The sequence below is a fragment of the Heloderma suspectum genome, chromosome 1 (genome assembly GCF_057233095.1).
Source record: "Heloderma suspectum isolate Gila_16-S chromosome 1, 16-S_ref, whole genome shotgun sequence".
NCBI lineage: Eukaryota > Metazoa > Chordata > Lepidosauria > Squamata > Helodermatidae > Heloderma > Heloderma suspectum.
The window spans coordinates 418,866,815-418,883,242 of NC_139458.1; the positions used below are offsets into that span (position 1 = coordinate 418,866,815).

The window sequence follows — 16,428 nt, forward strand, 5'->3', positions numbered from 1 at the left end:
CCACACTCAACCACTGCATGTACATTAGTATGTTGTGTGAACAGCCCCAAAGATAGACAAGCACTCCAATCAGGATACCAAATGTCGATTATAACTCTTGTGCCAGTAGTCTAGCCATTTACTGAAAAGGACCAACCAATGGCATGATACCGTTGTGAGGGGCCTGCCTGCAGTCCTCAGTCTGAAACCATAATTATTCTAACAACTTTGTGCTGCACTGAAGACAACTCTGGGAAAGAGAAGACAGACAAAAGTAGAATCAAACAATGACATTTCTATCTGCCATGAAAACTGAAACCCCAAAATACAACATGATAAAAATATAATATAAAATCTTTAATGTACAAAAACTTTAAACAATTTTAAACAGCTAAAAACAACAATAAAATACCGGGACCTGATAAAACAACTTACATTAAAAGCCCCAATATACACTATCAAATACCTGGGAGTAGAGGAAAGTCTGAACCTGGCGCCACAAAGATAACAATGGTGGTTCCCTGTGGACCTCAGTGGGGAGAGTTCTCCACAATCAGGGGACTATCACCAAGAAGGCCGACTCTCTTGTTGCCATCTGCCAAACCTCCCTCTGAGGAGGGACATGGAGGAGGGTTTTAGATGTTGATCATACTGTATGGTCTGGGTGAAGATTGTAATTCACCTTTCACTATAGAGTGAAGATTGTAAGCCTGCGGGCAGGGACTGTCTTCTTTGTTCATTAAGCCGCTCTGGGAGCCTTTTTTGGCTGAGGAGCAGGATAAAAATACAATAAATAAATCAATATGATTGCTTGGAGGGGGCAGTGGGTATCTCTGAGAATGTGCATGGGACTGTGTGTGCGTGTGTATCAGAGGCAATATGTTCCAGTATCAGAGGCAGTATGCCTATGTACATCAGTTGCTGGGGAATGTGGGTGGGAGGGTGCTGTTGCACTCATGTCCTGCTTGTGGGTTTCCTGTGGGCAGCTGGTTGGTCACTATGTGAACAGAATGCTGGAATAGATGGACCCTTGGTCTGATCCAGCACAGCTCTTCTTATGCACGTGCCTGAAAGTGAGTTTACATGTGTATGCATGAGAGAAGCATGGATGTGTACACATGCACCAGTGCAGCCATGAATTGCTGCCACCCACTGACACATGCAGCCCTCGAGGGTGAAAAGTTTGCCCATTCCTGGACTAATGTATGTGCACGGGCAGACCGGCTAGCAACTTGTGGACTGAAACTTAAGAATAAATAATTCCGAATCAGAGCACATTAGTGATTGAAGTTCTCCATTTTCTAGTTCATATTTCTCCAGAATAAGCATGCATACTCTAACTGGTTGTTATAACATATTTGTTTACAACCAACAGAGTTTTCATAAATGCTAGGACCATATCCAGAATTACATCTTAGTGATTGGGCAGGAAGCAAAGGAGAAATGAAATTTATCTTTGGCACTTTCTGAACATATGCAAGAAAACTAAGCAAAAACGCATATTATAAGCCTAACTCTGTAATCCTATGCACACTTACCTAGAAGTAAGCCCCAATGAACATTCTAGATCTTCCTTCTGAGTAACATGAATAGGCTGGCTATTCTTGCTAAGAATTTTTCAGAATCAAGAGGTGGTAATTACTGGACAAAACAGCATTGCTTTTTCCCCATTACATGGAAAGTAAATAGCCATACTGGTTTGTTTATGTCCTGTCTTTCTGCCAATAATGGAACTCAAGCAGGCTAATGATAATAAAATACAGATGAAAACAAAATCTTGGTTAAAACATAACATAAAAACAAAAAACAAAGACACAGCCAGCACCCAACCAGTTAAAAACCCTTCAGCAGCAGACCAGCTTACATGCCAAAGGCCTGCCTGAATAAAAACAACTTTGCCTTCTGGCAGGAGGACAAAAGAGAGGGAGGCAACCTAACCTTCCAATGGCAGGGAGTTCCAGACCCTGGGAGCAGTCACCAAGAAGGCCCTTTCTCACATCCCCACCAAATATATCTCTAATGGTGGTGGGACTGAGAGAAGGACCTCCCCCTAAGATCATAAAGCAAGGCAGGCTTGTGGCTTGTATGGGAAAATGTGGTCTTTCAGAAAGCCTGGCCCCAAGTCGTGTAGGGCTTTATAGGTCACAGCCACTACTTGCGCCTGGAAACAGACTAATAGCCAGAGAAGCTGTTGTAACAAGGGAGTCACATGCGCCCTGTAATTAACCCCAGTCAACAGCCTGGCTACAGCATTCTGGACCAGCTGCAGTTTCCGAACACTTTTCAAAGGCAGCCCCATATAAAAGCACATTACATTAGTCCAAACTGGATGTAACTAATGCATGTGTCACTGTGGCCAGATCAGACATCTCCAGGAACAGTTGGAACATTCAAATCAGCTATGCAAGCACACTCCTGTACACAATGAAAACCAGGGGTTCCAGGTTCAGAGCTGAATCCAGGAGTATACCCATACTAAGAACCTGAGTCTTCAGGGGATGTGTAACTCCATCCAGTACAGGTTGAATCCCTATTCCCTGATCTGCCTTTCAACTAACCAAAGAGCACCTTTGCCTACAATTTGTCATCTAGTTCATTCCTGAACACATTTGTGCTAATCATTTGTGGCATAAAGGGAGCTAACTTCTATAGAGCTTGCCTTTTTCTAGGCCTCAGTAAAAGCCTGTAGCCTCCCTGTATTGAGTTTTAAGAGTAAGCTTTAGTCTATTTGATTAAATCTGATTTTTAAGAGAGACATTTATTATAATTATTTAACAATTAAAATCTGATTTAAAACATACACACCTTGATTTTATTGGTCCGGAATAGTTATCACTCTCTTGGTTGCACCATTCACAACTGTAAACATGCACCAAATAAGTGGAAAAATAAAGTCTTTATTACCCTTATTGTGAATACTGCAGGGCTCTTATGTAATTTGGCAAGCAAGCAATATACTAAGATGCAAGCTTATGATAGCATGATTAGCTATCATGTATACGTTCAGCAGGACAAATTATTATCAAGCGTGCTTCCAAAGTTTGCCTACTGCTCACTCCACATGAAAGAAAAAAAATTACATGGTACAACTCTTATTGGACTGGACCCAGTGGTGCACAAACAGAAATCTGCTCATGCAACAGGGTTTCCCCACCACCTTCCTGCAGCAGCCTTTTGCACCACCCCCAAAATAGCTCCTGAGCACTGGGAACTCTTTAGGCCAGGGACAAAGCAAGCATCTGAAGCACCCTGCTTAAGTAACTGCAAACAGAACTGAGGCGGACACAGCCCATCTTGAGAAGGTGTTGATTCTGCTTGCACCCCACCTCAGCCAGCCCCCCTCCCACTTCTTCAAGACAGAGCGCTGGGCTGGTTGTCTTTTGCGGACATTGTGTCTCCACTGAATTCAATAGGCACATCAGGGTTTTGTTTCATTCCCTCTTACTTCATTCACTTCAAACTGTAGCCATTATCAGAGACCTTGCCATCAACTTAATTTTGCCCACTGGAATGCAAATATTTTGGAAATACTTGGTATGTGAACTACAAATGCCAGTCTCTCAGGACAGGGAAGTTCTCATAGTAACAGAAAAACTAGGGTACCCAGGAGGAATTTTTTAAAAGAACCAGTGATGGTGGTGTGTTCCCAGATGATATGTCAGCAACTCCAGGCTGACAGCAAAGGAAGAAGCTAGCCTCCATCAAATGTGTCAGCGCTGGCATGAGAAAATGAGTCGGTCCTATGAGATTAGAAAAGATCACTGACACAATTATTACAGGTTTTTCTGACTTGCATCAAACCAACCTTTCTCTCTCCTCCCAATGATACCAGGATCACACCCTAAGACTTTGGAATTTATCATCAGGTGCACTGATTCAGTACAAGTTCAAAGCCCTTGCTTTGTTCAGCCAATCAATACAAAGACTGGACATCTTTGCTGAATTTTACTGTGTGCTAAACTATTAATAGAGCTTACTCAAGTCTAAACACTAGAATGCTATTAAAGGCAAGCCATACAATGCCTATGCACAAAAGTTTAATTTTGCCTCTGAAAATTCCAGTGTGGAATGCAAAAATGCTTTAAATCAGCTCAAGATCATAGAATAGTAGGGTTGGAAGGGGCCTACAAGGCCATTGAGTCCAACCCCCTGCTCAATGCAGGAACCCAAGATCAATGCATCAAAATCACCTACAGTTTCTGTGCTCCAGTCTGAGTCTCAGATAGATATGTAAGTTATCACAAGCTTATGAACATAGATTTCCAAGAAGAGAAAACATGGTTACTTCATATTAAATTTGCTAAATATTGCTTAAAATCACTTACATGAAATTGCCTTCTTCTGATTTATATCGTTGTTCTATTTAGCTCTCTGCTGCCTACCTCAACTGGCAGCAGCTCCCAAGGTAAATGCCTGAACTCATAGACACATTTCAGCTCTCCTCTGCATGCACAATACCCCTCTTCAAAGTAGACCTATTTCAAGAGCTGTGTTTCTTGCCTTGCAGTGAACGTAGGGTACTTTGAAAGATGAATGAATATGATATGAAGAAGCACAGAAATACATTGCTCTGACGTTAAAAAACAAACAAACTCTGGGCACTTTGCTACAGCAGAGACACACAACTGTAAGCCTGTGAGAGGAATACTAATCTATATTAATTTGGGAGCAGTACACATCATGCAGCTTCTAAGGCATTGACTCTGTAAGGGAAAAAGGGGAGTAACCCAAAAATGATTGGAGGCAATGAGGGATGGGCAAACCATTATGCATGGTACATTACATCTGCACCTTAAACTGGAATATTCTGCCCATGTAGTCAGTATATCTATAAATGTCACTGTAGCTATGAGGGCTAGAAATCTGCTTTTAGATTTGCATGAATGCACACTGAAATCTAAAGCAGACTCCATATTCTGCATGCAAAGTTGCAGAATATGTGAAACCTCAGCTATACTTTATATAAGTTATATAGTTGCTACAATGAAATTAAAAGTAATTCTTTGTACTTTATTTCTCCTTTTCAACCGTATCTCCTTCCCCCCATGAAAACAGTTTCAACAATGTTTTATATTTAGAATGAAAACTACTGCTGTATTAAATAAAATCAAAATTCAAACTTTTATGTCTCAGTGATTTCTAATGTTTCCTGGTGTTGGCACAGGAAAAATGATGTGAATTATTCCACTTGATGGAATGTGCATTGTATTACATAATTATATGCAGACCTTGAATATTTTTTCTATTAACTACACCAACCTTATAAATGGTTTAATTAGCCACAAAACAAAGTGCCTGATGAAGAATTAGACAGCATACGTTACTGAATGAACAGCCTTTTAAGTTAGGAATACTTAACTGCTCAAACTGAATACTTAGGAATACTTAACTACTCAAATTGATAACAGTCTTAACTGAGAACCCATTTTGGAAGTCTTAAACTCAGGTGCCAACCTTACAGTCATTTACAGCCTGATCCTATTCAAGTTCCCTCAGACGCCGAGTCCCACCAAGTTCACCAGAATTTACTCCGCACCACAGGACTGCTGCCCTTTGACATAAATATGTTCCACTGAAATAGACCAAAGTTACATTCACTTCAGGGCTGAAGTAGCACCTGCATTCTTTCTTCTCTGCCACTTTCTAACTTAAGTTGCATATCACCTTTGGACTAAAAATTATGAAGCACTGCATATCTGCAATTGCTTGAGCCTATAAATCAATGCCACATAGAATGTACAACCCACAACATAGTGGGTGTGTTCACATGATACGCTAACCCACGATGGATGACAAGCTATGAACTGTGTACTGTTTTGTGAACAACCCACAGTGTGTGGCTGGTGTGCCTGACAGACCATCGGGCATACCACCCACGGTGCATAGATTGTTCCCTCCTACTTCCCCTTCAGTCCTCCAGTCAGCTCCGCCTAGCATCCCAGGGGAACTTGGTGGCAGAACCCGTCTTGTCTGCCACCAAGCCCCCCTGTCCCTGCTCCAATCATGATTGGAGCCCTTTTTTCCAGTGCCCCTTGTCAGTGGTAGTCCCTCCAAAGTGCCCCAACAGTATTTCAGATGGGCTGCTGCTGCGCCCCCCCAACTCCTGCCAAATCCCCCATCCCTGCTCCACCTGCGATCTCAATTGTGGTGGGAGCTCCTTTGAAAAAGTATGCATTTTTTCCATTTTTTGCATAAAAAACAGGGCTGGGAAAAGTTTTTTGCATTTTCCCAGCCCCATTTTATGTGTGCAAATGCCTCCTTTACCAGTGGAGGGTAGTGGGTCCAATTTTGGTGGGGCTGTAAACTGAGCCATCCCACTTTTCCCTCCCAATCGCAGCAAAAAAGAGGGCATGTACTTTTCTATGAAAAAGAGGGGATGCCGACTCGGGGAGGTGTTGACTACAAGGAGAAAACCCCCTGGGATTGGGTCCACCCTTTTAAACCTGGGCATCCCCTTGCAAAGTGAGTAAAATGAAACGCTTTTCCCTCCTTTTTTAATTTCTTCATGGAACTATAGTGCTGTTCCAATGGAGTGACTGACAGCTGCCATGGACATCGTGTTCCTGTTCGATTACCCCCACATTGTGCTGCTGGTACCTGATGTTTTCTCAATTTTCCCCATTCTGTCAGTGTTTTCGTCAGTTTCATCCCCATCTCTTTTCTCCTTTAAAAAAAATTATTTCATGGTGCCATAGCGCTATTCCACTATAGCACTATTGTGAAAAACTGAACAAAACAAATTATTATTATTTTAAGCCTGTGACCAAAAAGGGGTAGTGATCGGTGGGGGGAGGGATAGGAATGAAAAATTTCCTGAAATTTTGGGGCCATGGGGAAAAAAACTTTGGGATAAACTGAAAAACAAGCAATTCTTAAGCACTTCAAGACATATGCAATATATTTTAGGTACTTATTTAATGTCTGACCAGAGGGAACATCAGCAAGTAGTCCATGAAACATCTAAATCATCCTAGAAGACAGAAGAAGAAAGAAGAACTGGAGGCAGAGGAAGACTGGTGTACAGCACCTGTTCCTATTTGTAAGGCAGTTTAGGGAAATTCCTAAACCTGTTCCTGGGGTGGAGCTTAGGGAAACCTGATCTGAAGAAAAAGCTATTGAGATTTTATCTAGCCAGAAAAGATTCAGCTTAGGAATGTCTATGAGTGAAATATACCTTAGACTGATAATTTTAATAAGGAATGAAATAAACAATTATGCTTGAAATCTTATAGAAAAGATGGGGGGGAACCATTTCCCCCCATGGTTTCATTATTTCCAGACATTTTACATCTCTAGTCTTCCCATAAAAGTGTTCTTATTACAGTGTTTAGAAATCGGGGGGGGGGGGTAAAGGCTGGGCGCTAATATATAAACACTTTGGCTTAAAGTCTAAAATAAAATATTCCATACTCCTTAAGCTGTTCAATTTTTCCCATTTTGGGGGGGAAAAAACAAAAAATGGTCCTCGATCCCCCCCCCCAGTTATTTTCTGATTTTTTTCTGGCTTTTTTCCAGGCCTTCACATTTCTACACAATCTCCTGCTTTTATTTCTTCAGGGTGCTACAGTGCTAGTCTGCTATAGCAAAAGACAAACTAAATAATTTTTTTTTAAACCACTTGCGCAAATGGCCAGAGCATGATTTTTTTAAAATGTGGGGAACCAATGACAGAGCCTCCAAAGTGCCATTTAGGTACCATTAGAGGGGCCTGCCACTGGTGAAGGAGGCTTGAGGCAGCTTGGCCACAATCGGGAAGAGCAATCACGCCCATGATGAGGAAGAATGGCAGAGGTTTTTGCCACTCTTGCTGAGCAACTTGCTTGCTGCTTCCCTCAACCGCTGATGGAGTAGGTTTCCCAGGTTCGGATGACACATAAACCAATTGTGGATAAAACAACCCCTAGAACAAGCCATTGGTTGTTGCCATAGCTTGTTTCAGAAGTCATAAATATTCAGAATTTGAAACTAAACACATTACATGCTCAAATAATTGGAGGGAATAACACAGTTACATTAAATCACTCACATGTACTCAATGAATGATCCCCATGTGATACAGCATATTTGTGTGTAAAATCTCATGGACTGTAGCACCTGTGATAACTTGCTAGTCCCCGGATGCAACAGGAAGCATGCAATAATAAATACACATTACCTTCCATTTCAAGCAAAAACACTTAATTTGTAAGCAGCTTACAAATAAGCTGTGTATAGGATTGCAGTTTTAGCCTTCAAATGATCTTGCTCAGTATCCTCACATACAGAGAGATGACTAAAATGGAAATGTTTTTGTGTCTAAGCACCCACATTCTACAATGCAATTATATTCCTAGGTTATTGGTCTATTTAGTTGCAAGCCAGTATATTTTAATTGTTATGGCAACAAGTTACTATGAAAGTTAGTTAAGGAAATATATTAATTTTAAAATGGAAAACCCAATTTAAAATCAGTAAGGCTTGTGTTAGAAAATCAAGAATTTGAGTTTTTGCTACAAAAATGTTCCTAGTCTTCGTGACATAGGAGGCAACTTGAAAAGATCTGGACACATTACCAGCCAGGAAACAATAAAGGTAAAAAGGTGTCCCCAACCAGTCGTGTTCGACTCTAGGGTGTGGTGCTCATCTCCATTTCTAAGCCGAAGAGCCAGCGCTGTCCGAAGACACTTCTGTGGTCATGTGGCCGGCATGACTGAATACCGAGTTGCACAGAACGCTGTTACCTTTCCTGCCGAAACGGTACCTATTTATTTACTTGCAATTTCTTGCTTTCAAACTGCTAGGTTGGCAGAAGCTGGGACTGAAGACGGGAGCTCACTCCGTCACACAGCACTCGGGTCTCGAACTGCTGTCCTGCCGACCTTCCAGTCTGCAGTTCAGCGTCTTAACCACCACTCTAATATGGCACGGAGATAGCCTTGGTCTAGAGAGAGACAGGTCCAGAGAAAATTCATGGAGGATAAGGCTATCAATGGCTACTAGTCCGGATGGATATATGATACCACCAGTATCAAAGGCAGTATGCCTATGTACACCAGTTGCTGGGGAACATTGGCGGGAGAGCACTATAGCACTCATGTCCTACTTATAGGGTTCCCACAGGAAGCTGATTGGCTACTGTGTAAACAGAATGCTGAACTAGATGGCCCTTTGGTCTGATCCAGCATGGCTAATGTTCTTAAGCCTACTGATTCTCACTGATATCTCAGCAGCTTTTGATATCATCAAATATGGTATCTTATTAGACTGTTTCTATGGGAGGGGGGTATGGTGGTTCCACTCAAACTTGCAGGGTTGGTTTCAGAAAATAGTACTGGGGAATTACTACTTGGCTTCATGGTATTTTAACTGTGCTGTCCCGCAAGAGTCCATCTTATTTGCCTGTTTCCTACCAAGTCCAATTCAGAATGTTGGTGCGTCCCTTTAAAGCCCTTAAATGGCTTTGGACCAAATACCTGAAGGAGCACTTCCTTCCATATCAACCTGCCCATGTATTCAAATGAGGCCCTTCTCTGTATTCCTTCTAAGAGAAGTACATTTATCATCTACAAAAGAGGCAGCCTCCCTGTGGTGGCATTGGGTGGCCCCAATGTTTCTTTTCAGCATCAGGTTAAAACCTTTCTATTTCACCAGGCATTTAAAAAATATATATATTTTAGTTGGGTGAAAAAGTTTTTATGCCTCTCAACTTTATAGTACTAGTATTTAGATTTTAGGTTGCTTTTACTGTACTGAATGTTTAATCTTTATGTACATTGCCTTGGAATCCTCTTTATGATGAAGGTGCAGTTTATACATTTTAAAAATAGAATAAATAAAACATGTTAGTAATTTTTCAAATAGCCTGTTTACTAACCACAATGATATGTCAAGGGCCAGATCCCAATCCTCAGAGCAGATCTTTTGAACACTTACAATGAGTTTTACCAATAGATATGATATACTCACGAGAAGCACAAGGAAATTTCTAAAGGCTACTTCATAATGTCAGTTGAGCAGATGTATTAGCCCAGTAAAAAAAATACTGGAATGTATATATGCTTTCTTACCATTGAACCCTGCTTTAGAACAAGGATTTCTAAATAATTATACTCGTTAAGGGAATATTTCAGTAAGCAGAAATCCAAAAATGGACTCCAAGTTTCAAATTTTTATTTCTTCCATTAATACTGAAACATCCAAGACACCAATTAGATTTTAATGGAGAAAAGAACAATTAACATTCTATTGCTGATTCAAGAGAGACAGAAAGAAATCATACAAAGGGAAATATAGGTAGGAATTCAACATTGCTCAACAGGACTTTCTCCCTCTCTCCTTTCCCCTGCAGCCCTCAAAAATCTGCTCCAAAATCCCTTAGCCCTCTGGAACAGATCTGAGGGTGCCCAGGAGGAAAGGGTAACTGCTCCCCTCCCAGTCCCACTGACAGAAATAGTTCAGTCAGCAGAACTAATACATTGGATTCCACTCAGGATCCACAATATAGGCAACTTTTAATCTTATCCCATGCATCACATAGCTAGGAAATGGAATGTCAGGTGTCAACTAGTGTAGAGAAAACTGCTTATTTTATATTTTTTTTCTCCCCCCCCACACACACACATATGCCTCTCAAAGTCTTCCTACCCTTTTCCTGCAATTTCTTCTCTCTTTTCATACTTAAACTTGTACCCTATCTCCAACTTTCATCCCTCCCTGCTGCTGCTTTTACCTCGTATACATTTCCTCTCTTATCCGCTTCCTCTTTATTCCCTGTTTTTAATTATGATTATTATTTACAATATTAGCCTTGCTCTCTAACCAATTCCCACTGCCACATCTGCCTATGGAGTGTGCATGGTGTGGCCATGGCAGAGGGCAGTCAAGCGAAGACTGAATGGGTGGTCTGCAGAACTGAGACCAACTGGAAGGTTGGTTGAGACCCACTGGTGGGTCCTGACTCATGGTTTCAGAAGCATTAGTCTAGCTTATTTTGGCTAGAATGTGCTCATAATGTTTGAACAACTCCAAAATCTACTCCCAGGGGATCTTACCATCCTGAATGATTTGGTGTATTCTGAAAAACTTGTCAAATTCACTATCTCCTCTGTTATTGTTAGTTTCTAATTTTATACTACAACAAATGTCATTAACCACCAACCAAAATGGAACCTCTTCCGAAAGCAGCAGAAAATCCAAAAGAAAGTTAACAGTAAGTGACATTCCTTCCTATGCAATTAAACACAGAGCTTTGACATCTGGCAGCTCTGGAATGATCTCATTAAAAATATATATCCTTTACTTTAAAGCTATTATTTTTTGTCCTTTTCTCTTCTGCCCATTTTTTGGGTATTTTCTATGTAACCTTTCCAGGAAGATTATACCTAAATTCACTTTTCAACTCTGTGTTTCCAGCCGCATTCTATTATTTCATCAAAAACATTCAGCAGTTTAAAGTTCTACTACACATAATCTTTCCTCCCCACTCCCATGTTGATTGCTAAGTGAAGAAGTTCTTTATATGATGCACATTGTCAACATACTTATTCCCAGATAGCTCTAGGCACCACCCAGCTGTTAAATGAATTCCTACAGACAGGAGTAGGAATTCTCACCTGGAAGTTTGTTGTACAATGTATCCATTATCTTCCCCTAACTAAATCACTTTCAGATTGAATTACTGTCGAGTTACCACCAGAACCATGTAAACTGTACTATAACCTGGACACTTGCTGTGGCAAGCCTGAAATAACCTTCACTTGCTCTCACAACTTTCTGATCTGACCCTATGAATTTCTGTTCTTCTCCCTGAGCATTCAGTATTGGGTATAAGGTTTGTGCCTCCATTCATGGCTAAATTGAAAACTTCGCAAAATTCACCTTGCAACAGCCTTCATCAGCAGTACCTCTGAACCATGGGTGTATGTAGAAAAGTCTCTTGCAGGTAGATCTGGGTCCTGCAGCCATAACCCTCATCCTTACATAAGAACAGCCATGCTGGATTAGACCAAGGGTCCATCTAGTCCATGCTGGAGGTGACGGGCTCGACCTTGGGGGAGCTGGGGGTGGCGATGGCCGACAGGGGGTTCTGGCGTGGGCTGGTCCATGAAGTCACGAAGAGTCAGAAGCGACTGACCGAATAAACAACAACCATCTAGTCCAACATTCTGTTCACACAATGGCCAACCAGCTTCCCAAGGGAAAACCACAAGCAGGACATGAGTGCAACAGCACCCTCCCTCCCATGTTCCCCAGCAACTGGTGTACATAAGCATACTGCCTCTGGTGCTGGAGGTAGCATATAGCCATCAGGACTAGTAGCCACTGATGGCCTTATCCTCCATGAATTTGTCCAACCCCCTTTCAAAGCCATCCAAATTGGTGGGCATCACTACATCTTGTGGAAATGAATTCCATAGTTTTAACTATGTGCTGTGTGAAGAAGTACTTCCTTTTATCTGTCCTGGATCTCCCACCAATCAGCTTCATGGGATCATCCCGAATTCTAGTATTATGAGGGAGAAAAATGTCTCCCTATCCACTTTCTCCACACCATGCATAATTTTGTATACCTCTATCATGTCTCCCCTTACTCGCCTTATTTCTAAGCTAACCAATCACGGGTGTTGCAACCTTTCCTCAAGAAGCTCCAGCCTCTTGCTCATTTTAGTTGCCTTTTTCTGCACTTTTTCCAGCTCTACAGTATCTTTTTTTAGGTGTGGTGACGAGAGCTGTACACAGTATTCTAAGTGTGGTCACACCATAGATTTGTATAAGAGGGGTATGATTTTGGCAGTTTTATTTTCAATCCTTTCTTAATTATGCCTAACATGGAATTTGCCTTTTCTTTTCTTTTTTTACAGCAACCGCACACTGGGTCGACATTTTCATTGACCTGTCCATCACAACCCCAAGATCTCTTCCTTGGTCAGTCTCCGCTAATTCAGATCCCATTAGTTTATATTCGAAGCTGGGATTTTTTGCCTCAACGTGCATCACTTTATATTTACATTGGACTGCATTTGCCATTTGGATGCCCATTCCCCCAGTTTGGAGAGATCCTTTTTGAGCTCCTAACAATCCCTTTTTGTTTTATCCACCCTAAATAATTTGGTGCCATCAGCAAACTTGGCCACTTCACTGCTCACTCCTAATTCCAAAGCTTTTATGCGTAAGTTGAAAAGCATTGGTCCCAATACAGATTCCTGTGGGACCCCACTCTACATCCCTCCATTGAGAGAATTTACCAATTATTCCTACTCTCTGCTTTCTGTTCTTTAACCAGTTACTGATCCATAAGAGGACCACTCCTCTTATTCCATGACTGTTAAGTTTGCTCAGGAGTCTTTGGTGAGGGACTTTGTCAAAAGCCTTTTGGAAGTCCAAGTAAACAATGTCTACCAGATCACCCCTGTCTACATGTTTACTGTCACTCTCAAAGAACTCTAAAGGGTTAGTGAGACAGGACTTTCCTTTGCAGAAGCCATATTGATTCTTTTTCAGCAGGGATTGTCCTTCTATATGCTTACTAATTTTATCTTTAATAATGCTTTCAACCAATTTACCTGGAAAAGATGTTAAACTAACCAGCCTGTAATTTCCCAGATCCCCCCTGGATCCCTTTTTAAAAAGTGGTGTTACATTGTCCATTCTCCAGTCCTCTGGGACAGAGGATGATCTTAGGGACATGTTACATGTTTCTGTTAGAAGATTAGCAATTTAATATTTGAGTTCTTTAAGAACAATGGAATGGATACCATCTCGGCCTGGTGATTTATTAACTTTCAATTTGTCAATAAGGTGGAGAACTTCATCTTTTGTCACCACTATGCCCATTCTCCCAGGTTAGAGAGATCGTTTTCAAGCTTTTAGTTCCTTTTAGTTCCTCAGACTCCCTTCTTGAAAACGTCAGTTCAGCCACAGATTTTTGTCTTATATCTTCTGCAGTGAATTATTATTTATTACATTCATTTGTGAAGAGAGATTAAAAGAGTTCATTCAGCTTCTCTGCAATCTCCTTATCCTCCTTTAACTCCATTGTCACCCAGCATTCCAACTGCCTCCCTAGCTGGTTTCTTGCTTCTGATATATTTAAAGACTTCTTTATTTTCTTCCTTGCTGTAATCCTCAAAATGCTTTTTTGCATCTTTTATTGTCTGCTTGCATCACCTTTGTGCAAGCTTGTATTCCCTTTTGTTTTCCTCATTTGGGCAAGACTTACATTTTCTGATGGAAGCCTTCTTTTATCTAATAGCTTCCTTGACACTGCTCGTTAATTATACTTAGGACCTCTTGGACTTGGTGCTACCTTTCCTAACCAGTGGTATACATTCTTGCTGAGCTTCTATTATTGTGGTTTTGAGTAACCTCCAAGCATTTTGAAGTGATTTAACCTTCTTGACTCCCCCTTTCAACTTCCTTTTTAGCAGTTCCCTCATTTTAGAGACGTTTCTTCCTTTGAAGTCAAATGTGACTGTGTTGGACTTCCTTGGCACTTTACCACTTAAATATATATTAAATCTGATAGCACTGTGGTCACTGTTCTCAACTGGTTCAACAACACTCACATCTTGTACTAGGTCCTTTTAACTACAATAATTTAGCACCACCATTCCCATCTCTAGTCACATTTCATCTTTAAATGAAGCAAGCAACTTAAATCCAATAATATGGATAATTCCAAACCAGATATAAGTTTATTTTCTACCGAGGCTTCAATGTATACCATGGCTGCTGCTTTTTTATTGGCCCTGCTACTGTGCAAAGCAGTCTGGCACACAGATGTATTCACTGAAGCTTTTCCTGGCATCATGATATTGTGGCCAGGTTTAACCTGCTAAATGTCTGTGTTTCAGGCTGCTACGAAAATGTGGCATCCCTACTTAGGAGGATTCAGCCATTGAATTAAATAAATATGTGGAGAGTAAATTGACCTCACCACTAAGTTTTTACCAGCTGGTGCTTGTATGCATGCATGCTTACACACTTACTTCAGGAGGTGGGATTCCATGGCAACTTGAGTCAAGCTCATAGGAGAAAATGGCATCAGCAACAAGACATTTAACCCATTTCACTGGTTCTCCACATCAGACCATACTTGCTCACATTCAATACCACCTCCTTTACCCCAACACAATGGAGCCTTATTGCAGAAGGTGCTTTCACAGTACTCCTGGAACAAATATAATGATGATGGTAGGAAGGGTCTTCCACTTTGAAAACAAGCTGCATTGAACAACCCAACAAGAGGCCATGGGTTCTCACGGTGGCTTGTGTGTGGTTAACAAACCACACTGAAGAAACCACACCGGACTCGGACATCACAGCAAGCCACCTTGAAACAAACAAGCTGACAACCCACTGTGGGTTGTCATGTTATGTGAAGCAGAACAACGTGTAAGGGGGTTTCATATCAACAGTCTTAATGTTTGACCAGTCAAATTGACTGGCATGATAACCCTAGTTATGCCTGCACCAACATTAATATTGATCAGGTTCATTTCCAACTAGCTTTGGGTGATAACCAGGAGGCTGATAAAAGCCTACTTGCTCAGACAGGCATTTGCTACGCTTGCTGAATTTCAGAAACCATGCTGTTGTATTTTTTTCCTTAATTGGTTATTTTATGTGCTGTTAGTTTTTGTTAACGGTTCCTTTGGGAAGTGCAAAATGATTTATATGGGACTCCCCAGCAGTCTCCCGGAGCACTGATCAGGGTAAAACCTACTTAGCTTTACCATTGTAACAGTATCATGTGACCTTAAATCATTTTGTTTTGAGACCAGTTGGGGGAATGTTTTTACAATGAAAGCTTTTCTATGAAAAGAGGTGGATATGAGCTGGACTACTGCACCAAAAAACCGTCAGCCAAATGGACCTTTAGAGGCTCTAAGTAAGTAATGTAGGAACAAGGTCAGTTTCATTAAAACCAACTAGCAGATAAATATTAGGAAGGGATTATCAGCTTAATCTGTAGTAATTACGTAGAAGAGATATGTCATTCTTAGTAATTCAGTATAACTAGACATCACAAAGGTCTCGGCACTACTCCCAGAAGTAATAACAAGGCAACAAAGCATGTTTCTCATGGTTTCTGACAATACACATAGAAATGGAAGGACTAAAGAGGGCCATCTGGGGGTTTCGTCCATTCCTTCAGGCCCGTGTGAACGGACAGCAGATTTTAGCTAGTTAGGAAAGATAAACCAGGAACAATGTTCAACTATTATTCAGAATTCCAATATTCAGTTCCAGTATTCAGAATTTCACAGTCGTGCTTTAACTTTTTAGTAGTACATTTGGAAGTTTGATATCCAAATTGTAGCAAAACAAACAAAGAAAGTAAACAAACAACGCAGTAATGAGAGGAGAAAACCTCTAAAATATGCTAACATAGTTTATTCAGTCCAACACATTTCAAATACACTCTTCATCAGAGGCACTGATAAAACAAAGCAACACTCTGTAGTTCCT

The 16,428-nt window shown here is 41.0% G+C and overlaps 1 protein-coding gene across 4 annotated transcripts in view; it reads right to left on the minus strand.

The window, feature by feature from the left end:
- Positions 1 to 16,428, minus strand: part of FBXO11 (F-box protein 11) — an 83,839-nt gene that overhangs the window by 39,437 nt on the left and 27,974 nt on the right. Inside the window, exon 1 of one of the 4 annotated variants that reach the window (XM_084829196.1) lies at positions 446 to 530. The exons of the other annotated variants lie outside the window; for them this stretch is intronic. The gene's annotated coding sequence lies outside the window, so the exon portion shown is untranslated. Of the gene's footprint in view, positions 1 to 445; positions 531 to 16,428 lie in introns of those variants that run through there. 4 annotated transcript variants of the gene reach the window in all.